Genomic DNA, 9,058 nt, shown 5'->3' on the forward strand with positions numbered 1-9,058 from the left:
AAATGCCTCATCGCATGTTTTATCAAAGACAAAGGGAGTGTCCTTGGCAAGAAGATTGCACAAGGGTTTGGAAATCTTACTGAAATCCTGAATAAAGCGACGGTAGAAACCAGCATGGCCAAGGAATGATCGGATTTGTTTCACAATTTTTGGTGGAGGAAGATTAGAAATAAGATCGACTTTGGCTTTATCTACTTCAATGCCCCTCTTGGACACGACGTGTCCTAAAACTATGCCTTCTTGAACCATAAAATGGCTCTTTTCCCAACTTAGTACTAGGTTGGTCTCCTTACATCTTTTCAAAACTAAGGTCAAATTGTCTAGACAATCATCAAAAGATAGGCCAAAAATTGAGAAATCATCAATGAACACTTCTAGAAAGTTTTCCACCATATCTGAAAAGATGGCCATCATGCATCGTTGAAAAGTTGTGGGTGCATTACATAGTCCAAAAGGCATCCTCCTATATGCAAATGTCCCAAATGGGCAAGTAAAAGTGGTTTTCTCTTGATCGTCCGGGTAAACAGGTACTTGATTATATCCAGAATAACCATCTAAGAAGCAGTAGAAACCTTGACCAGCCAACCGTTCCAAAATTTGATCTATGAAAGGTAGAGGAAAATGGTCTTTCCTAGTCATCGAATTAAGTTTTCTGTAGTCAATACACACGCGCCAACCCGTGGTTGTGCGTGTTTGTATTAATTCTCCTTCCGTATTTTCAACCACAGTGATACCTGATTTCTTAGGTACCACTTGTGTCGGACTCATCCACTTACTATCAGAAATTGGATAAATGATTCCGGCATCTAATAACTTCACCACTTCTTTCTTGACTACCTCCTTCATGTTAGGATTGAGTCTTCTTTGCATTTCTCGGGTGGGCTTTACATCATCTTCGAGATGAATTCGATGCATGCAAATAGAGGGGTCAACCCCTTTCAAATCGGCTACAGACCATCCTATGGCATGTTTATTCTCTTCTAGCACCCTCAAAAGTTTACCCTCCTGTTCAGTAGATAAGTTGGCTGCGATAATTACAGGGAGGCTATCTTCTGGTCCTAGAAAGGCATACTTAAGATTTGTTGGAAGTGGCTTTAACTCAAGTTTAGGTGGTGAATCAATGGAAGGACAAAGTGGCGCGCTAGCAATGGGAGGAAGAGGTTCAGGTCGGCTCTTCCAAGGAAGGGAACTCACAGGAGATTGATTGTCAAGTAAGATGTTAACTTCTTCTATGGCCTTGTCTATATCAAAGTTGTCAATGTTAAAATGGGCCAGAGATGCCTCTAAGGGGTCATCTGCTAAGATATAGGGAAGGGCTTCCTCTACAAGATCATCCATTTCGTCAATTAGGCAACACCCGTCTTCCCTCACATGTTGGTCAGCGGCATGAAACACGTTCAATTTAATTTTCATGTTCCCAAATGATATATCCATTGCCCCAGTTCTACAGTTGATGCATGCATTGGCTGTCGCTAAAAAGGGACGACCAAGAATCACAGGAATTTGTTTTTTTAGGTTGGGCACATGTTCCATGTCAAGGACGATAAAATCTACTGAAAAATAGAATTTGTCTACCTTGACAAGAACATCTTCAATCATCCCCCGTGGTATCTTCACAGATCGATCAGCCAATTGTAAGGACACCGAGGTAGGTTTTAATTCACCTAACCCAAATTTCTCATAGACTGAATAGGGTAGAAGATTCACACTTGCCCCTAGATCTAAGAGCGCTCAGTCAATGGAGTTATCTCCTATGACACAGGAAATAGTGGGAGCGCCAGGATCTTTGAATTTTGGAGGGGTGTTGTATTGGAGAATTGAACTCACCTGTTCAGTAAGTAAGACCTTTTTAGGCACATGTGTCCTAGATTTTCGCTTTTGGGTGCAAAGGTCTTTGAGAAATTTGGCATAGGAGGGAACTTATTTGATGGCATCAAGGAGTGGGAGGTTGATTTTAACTTGTTTGAAGACCTCCATCATCTCTTCTAGTGAAGTTCCCTTCTTGCCAAAGGGAGTGGGTGCATTAAGTGCTTCAGGAAATGGAGCCTTTGGAATGTGGGTTGTGGCAGATGGTGGACTAGCTGAAGAAGGTTTTGGGTTTTCATGTGAAACATTCCTCTCCTCTTCTTCATCTTCCTTATTGTTACTCTCCCCAACCTTATTATCTATTATACGACCACTCCTTAGGGTAGTCAAAGCATTGGCTTGCTCATGATTTAGTCGGGTTTCTTGAGCCACGTATTGTCCCCTAGGATTACTCATTGGTTGACTTGGAAGCTTACCTTCCTCTCGCTTATTTAATGCATTAGCTAGTTGACCCATTTGGGATTCTAGCTTAGCAATTAATTGCGTGTGAGAGTGCAATAGTTGTGTGTTTGCCTCCAAGCCTTGAAGGGCAGTCAACACCTTCTCCTCAAAGGCTGTATTTCTTTGGGTTGGAGGAGGAGGATGCTGAAATTGGGTTGAGGGATGGTAGGGATGAAAATTCTGAGGGTTTTCAAAATTTTGGGAGAAGGGTTGGGAGGTATTAGAAGCTTGCTGCCTCCAAGAAAAATTTGGATGATTCCGCCAGCCCGGATTATATGTATTGGAAAATGGATCATTACCCGGTCTGGGCTGTGTTTGGGCAGCATTGATGTGTTCTTGCACGAGTTCGGGATATTGGAGTGCTGAGGGGCACTCATGAATTGGATGCGATGGGCTAGAACAGATAGCACACACTTGTGCTTGGGAAGAGCTAACGACATGTCCTCCTATCATTAGTTGGTCAATCTTATGGGACAATGCATCTACCTTGCTAGACAGGTCCATAGAATGACTTATTTCACAAATGGCCCCTTTTCTTTGAAAATTCGGGGATGCTTGACGAGAACATGAAGCATGGTGGAGGGAGTTTTCATTAAGATTTTCAAATAATTGCCATGCTACATGCTCATTTCAAAGCATGAAAGTCCCCCCGCATGCAGCATCGATCATCTGACGGTTTGGTTCCGTCAAACTGTCATAGAAACATTGCACTAGCTGCCACTTAGGTATTTGATGATGAGGGCATTTACGGATTAGGTCCCGAAATCTCTCCCAAGTTTCATGAAATTCTTCTCCCTCGGTTTGGGAGAAGCTTGTAATGGCACGTCTAAACTGGTTCGTTCTTCCTATAGGAAAGTATTTTTTAAGAAATTATTGTTGCATTTGATCCCAAGAACGAATTGAGTTAGCTTCTAAAGAATTCAGCCATTGTTTGGCTCTATCTTTAAGGGAGAAGGGGAATAACCTAAGTTTTAAAGCATCATCAGTGAAATTTTGAATCTTGATAGTGGTGCAAATCTCAAGGAATTTATCTAGGTGTTTATATGGGTCTTCATTGGTGAGCCCATAAAAAGATGGAAGCATTTCGATCACACTAGACTTTATTTCATATTGTACCGCTGCTACTTCAGGTAATCGAATGCAAGATGGGGAAGTGTAAATAGTGGGAGTAAAGTACTCCCTCAGGAGTTTGGGTTGTTCTTCAGCCATCTTAAGAGGTGGGGATGATCCTAATGTTTTGATCTTAGCTCGAATGTTCCTAAGGGTTCGTTCTATTTCAGGGTCGAAAGGTAATAGATTTTGTACTCTAGAACGACTACCGTGCATACACTAGTACTCGATCAATCAAGCATGCAATAAAAGAGAAAAGCATATCAATCCTAGTCTTTGACCTAAAATCACTAGACAGCTCCTAACTGGTTTGAAGAGGGCACCTAAGCCTCCAATCCGGTCTAATGAACCGAGTTGACCAGGTAAGCTCCCAGGTAAGTGGAGGGGTCACGATGCGTTCGCAAAGGTCCCACTTAAAACCCACTTGCCTCGAACAGATGAACTGTCTCCCTTATAGGGACAAAGCTTGCCTAGACATCAACTAAGCCACAGAGCGAAATTGGTGCAACTTTCGGTGATCTTCGTCCTATTGAGCTCGAATGTCCCTAGGAGCCAATGTCTAATTGATTTTAATTAAAGTGACACTATGTAAGACTGAGTTCACCTAAGTTGGGCAAGAGTCCGGTGATGAAATCCGGCTCTTATCTTGTTGGGGTGATTGCCCTTACTATGTGCAGATTGATTTGTGTATGTGTATCAGGCATGCATTCACAATTTTGCTATAATTAAAATCAAACAATCACCACAAAATTTCAAGCCAATAATTAATTTAAATAAGAAAAGTTTAGAGGTTACCAAAGGGAATTTTCCCAGCAATTTAATTTTTTTTTTTAAACCTCTACAGCATTTCTTTTCCAGCAGTTCTCCTTTTGATCATCCCAGATTTTTTTCCTCGATTCCTGATCAAATAATATATATAAAAAAAATAAATAAATAAAAATTAGTAAGGGAGAAAAAGAAGATAAGAAAAGTAACAATAATAGAAATTTTTTTTAAAGAAATTTTTTTTTTAAATTTTTAAATAATTTTTTTAATAAGAAAAATAACTATGCTAGCAATCCCCGGCAACGGCGCCAAAAATTGATCGGTTATTTCAATTTCAAAAATAAACCACGCAATAGCACGTATCCTGTAGGATAGTGATTACGGGTGTCGGTCCACAGGGATTGAAGAATAAGTTATTTTTCTTTTAAAAATAAATCAAAAAGAAGGATTTGCTAACTTGATTTAACTAAATTAAACTATGAGTACGGATTGGAATTTATTAGAGTAAATAGATCTAGGGTTTGGAATCCACCACATAGCATTGCATCAAGGATTGTGTTCTTAATTTTTATCTTTTGGAGAGGCATATAATTTTGGCTATAAGCCTTTTAAAATAAAAACATAAAGAGTGTTAGGAAAATCCATCTTTGGTATAGCATGAAGTGTCTACCTAAGTATGCTAATCTAGGATGCAGCACACCTCATCTTCCTAGGCATGGATCATCTTAGACTACTTTAGCAAACATGAATAGTAAATGGCATGCTCAAAGTTTAAACATCATAAAAAGATATTTCATTGAAGATAAGAATTTAAACAAGCTCCAAAATAATAAAGAAAATAAGAACTACAATGCCTTGATACATTGCTAGGGCTTCATCCAGCCCTAGATTAGATGTTTAGCCGAGCATGGCTTCCGGATGACCTCCCATCTTCAAATGAAATTGAGCACCTCTCATTCTTCCCAAAATATCACAAACTCTTCTCTTTCCTCCCCTCTCTCTTTTCTTTTTTTTTTAATTTCTTTCTCTCGGCTTTCTTCCTCTTCTTCTTCACCGAAATAGAGTCTCTCCCCTGTTTCTTTCTTCTCAACCAAGCTCCCCCCCTACACCCCGCCCCCCTCAGCTCCTTATATAGATCCCCTCATCATATCAGCCCGCGATGGATCCGTGAAGAGGATCGTCCGGGGTGCTCATTCGGGAAGCGGGAAGGGATCATGGGCTGATAATTACGGGGCGTGATGCTGGGGGAGCAGATCGCGGACAATGATGATGAAGAATGGGATGCTGGGTCGCCGGAAGGAAGGACGCGCGCTGGAAGGAGCGGATCACGGCTTGGAGCTGGGGATCCGGACTCTTGGATGTGGAAGACGCTCGGCTGGCTGGAAGGAGCTGATCGGGTTGCGGGATCTCGGCTGATGGGAGATGGAATGGGCTGTGTCACGGGCGGAAGAAGGGCCGGCTGGGACGGGCTGATGGCAGAGGAGCTGGACACGGTTGATGCGGCTGGCACGGGCGGCGGATCGACGCGGGATCGACGGGGGGAAGGTGGACGGCCCTGATGCAAGGAGGGAGGAAGAAGATAAACAGTGGATATATTTTTTTTTTTGTAACACTGTTCATATGAACAGTGTTTTTCACGGAACACTGTTCATATGAACAGTGTTACCTCGGAATACTGTTCATCTGAACAGTGATTCCAGTAATTTTTGGGAAAAATTATTTTTCTTGCTTTATTTTGACGTGAAAATGGGCATATATGAATTTAAAACAAGGATCTCCTCTATTTTGCTTAGTTTGGAAATGTGATGCTGTTGCCCAGAGATGGTCACCCAAGAGGGGGGTGAATTGGGTGTTTTAAAACTTTTTGTCCAATTAAAAATAAAACACACAAATGTATGAGCTAAGGTAAAAATAGAGGTATAAAAACAGACAATCGCAAACACAAGGTTTTATAGTGGTTCGGAGCTTCCACTGCTCCTACATCCACTCCCCAAAGCACCTTTGGGAATTTCCACTATAATCCAAGATTACAGTCCGGTAGTTTTGCGAGTGCACTACCCAACTCGTTGTTTTACACCGGGCTAACAACGAACCCTACAACCCCCAATTTCACCTAGGCTTGGGACGCCTTTTCCTTGATCCAAGTCCCTTGACTGGAACAAGCACAATAACCAAAGGTTTTACAAAAGATTTGAAAGCTCTAATAAGCAGATAAAACAGTGAGAAATAACAAAACCCGGAAGAACCCTTTTAGCCGTTGGAAGCGTGGGAAATGGTGGTTCTTCCGATGTGGATCGTGTTGTCTTGAATGTGAGCTTTGAATGCCGATCGGAAGAGAGTAGTTGAGCTCGAAATCAGTTGGGAAGCTTGAAAGCACTTGATTTCTTCACTTGAATGCACTAACTCCCTTGAACCTTTTTCTCTTACTTCTCTCTTGAATGATCTTGTGTTGGGTTGGTGAGAAGTTGTTGGAAGGCACTTAAGAGCTCCCTTTTATAGCCCAAAAAGCAAATATAGCCGTTAGACACAAAAAAAGAAACGTTTGAAATTCAAACAAACCTGCAAAAAGGTGTCAGTCGCGTCCCAGGCGCTCCGAAGACGTCTCCGCTTCAACACGAGACGTCTCGGCTGTAAGATTTTTCTTTTGACGTTGTTTGGGGTCGACTCGGCGCTTTACGGGGACGACTCTGATGATGAACCGTTTGAATGCTTGTTTTTCTGTTTTTCTGAGAGGGTCGCCTCGGCACTTTACGGGGACGTCTCGGGATGTTTGCACTTTTTGCATGGGGACGACTCCGCTGCCTCGGGGACGACTCGGCTGTTTTATCTTCGAAAAACAAGTCCTCTGGAATTCTCTGAGAGAGTCGACTCCCCTTTTTCAGGGGACGTCTCCGCTGTTTTATCATCGAAAAAGACATCCTCTGGAATACCCTGAGAGAGTCGACTCTGCTACCTTGGGGACGACTCCAGAAGTCTGCTTTTTACTCGCGGGGACGACTCCGCGTTCTGTGGAGACGACTCGCACGCATCCCTTGAAATCGGCCTTTCTGCCGCCTCTGAGAGAGTCGACTCCGCCTCTGAGAGAGTCGACTCCGACCATGGCGAGACGCCTCGCCAGGTGCCGGGGAAGTCTCCAGACGTGCCAGTTCTTCCTGTTTGTGCCAGAGACGTCTCTGAGACAACCCGGAGACGTCTCGGCTGTCCCTGATCTATTTTCTTCAACTCAAAAATTCTTCAATAAATCCTTAAAAATTATGGAAACTTGCCTAGACATTTCTTAACAATATTGTTAATTAATCACCTGAAATTCTCAAATAAATTGTTAAGATAAATGGAATTATACTCTAGTATTTTGTATTCATCAAAATCCATTAGGGGGTCAACAATCTCCCCCTTTTTGATGATGACAAAATACTGAGTATATGCAAAATTCGAAATTTAAACATATACACAGTATTTGATCAGATGTACAAGTATAATGTTTTGATTTGAGCTAGATACAGTGTGCATAATTCAAAATAGTCAACTTTCAGTTCCATCCTTATGCATAAGATTGATCTTAATAGCTCTTAAGCAATTTTAGCATATCAACTGAATTTGAATCAAGTTAAAATTTAAATTAATGAAATATTGATGCTAAAGACAATTGAAGGCTAAGTTTTTTTTGACTCCCCTTTTCTTTTTCAGAAGGGCAATTATCTTAAGGCCAATATTCTTCAATTTTATCTTTTTCTAATTCAATTTTTTTTAAGTATGAGTGTAAATTTTGCATTCCATATTTAGGTTCTACTCCATATACTCCATATATATATATCTACTCAATACACTCCATAAATTTTGCATTCCAATATATCCAATATCCATATTGGTTCTACTCCCCCTTTTTGTCATCAATAATGAAGGGGACAAATTATCCTTAGGTACTTAAAACTCAATTTCTAGTAGAATTCAGCATATTACCATGAACCACTCAAGGATATTCAAGTTATTTTTATTAAAGAATTCAGCATTCATTTCACTCCCCCTTTGTTTTGGAATTCATTTCAGACTCCTCTTTTTGTTTAAAATAGTTATCACAAGATGTGCTCCCCCTGTTTTATATGCATTGATAAATTGTGTCAAATTTGAACACTTAAGGTATGTTATGAGATTTTTATGGCACAACACAGAATCACATACACAAAGTTTGATTCCACAGGATTTGAAACAAACACAAGATTTCAAAAGAGATTGTATGTCATTCATATGTCATTGCAATCATTTGAAGGCATTACAAGGTTAAAAAAAAGAGGAAATCATTACAAGTATTGATTCCTAATACAAAAGAAGTGTCAAAATGAGCCTAGGGTTTTACAAAAACAGATGAACCCTAGATGTCTGCAAAATGTCCCTCATCGGCGACGTTGCTCATAAGCCCTAGCAGCTGCATCTATAAATGCATTAATTGAATCTAGCAGTGTTTTGAACTGATCTCCCTGAGACTGATGGAAGGCTGCCACTAGTGCTTCAAATTCAATGCTTGCCCTTTCAATTCTTCCTCTAAGTTGGGCAACCACAGTGCCCACATTGCCTCCAGGGCTTGTCAATTCTTGAAGGCTTTTTGATATGCTCTTCAAGTCATCCTGTAGCTCAATTGATCTGAAGGATTGGGTGGCACTCACATGAACTAGTTCTGTCGCTGTAGCTTCTATCTGAGCTCTAATTTCCTTCAACTCTTGTAGAAGCCCTTCATGTGAGGTTCTGATGGGGGCCAACTCAGCAGAAATCATCGATCTCATCTCCTCCCTCATCTGCTGGCATATTACAGATGCTAAAGTGCGCATCTGTTCTTCTGATAGGGAGAAGGGCCCACTGACTGGAGAAGGAGGAGGCACAG

The 9,058-nt window shown here is 41.2% G+C and overlaps 1 non-coding gene across 1 annotated transcript; it reads left to right on the forward strand.

Annotated features, from left to right (window-relative positions):
• The first annotated feature begins 3,034 nt into the window (after positions 1-3,034).
• On the forward strand, positions 3,035-3,140 carry LOC120106954. The gene has a single exon (XR_005508932.1). It is a non-coding gene; the product is annotated as a small nucleolar RNA R71 (small nucleolar RNA).
• Positions 3,141-9,058: the final 5,918 nt, after the last annotated feature.

The sequence above is a fragment of the Phoenix dactylifera genome, unplaced genomic scaffold (assembly GCF_009389715.1).
Source record: "Phoenix dactylifera cultivar Barhee BC4 unplaced genomic scaffold, palm_55x_up_171113_PBpolish2nd_filt_p 000702F, whole genome shotgun sequence".
Classification (NCBI taxonomy): Eukaryota; Viridiplantae; Streptophyta; class Magnoliopsida; order Arecales; family Arecaceae; genus Phoenix; species Phoenix dactylifera.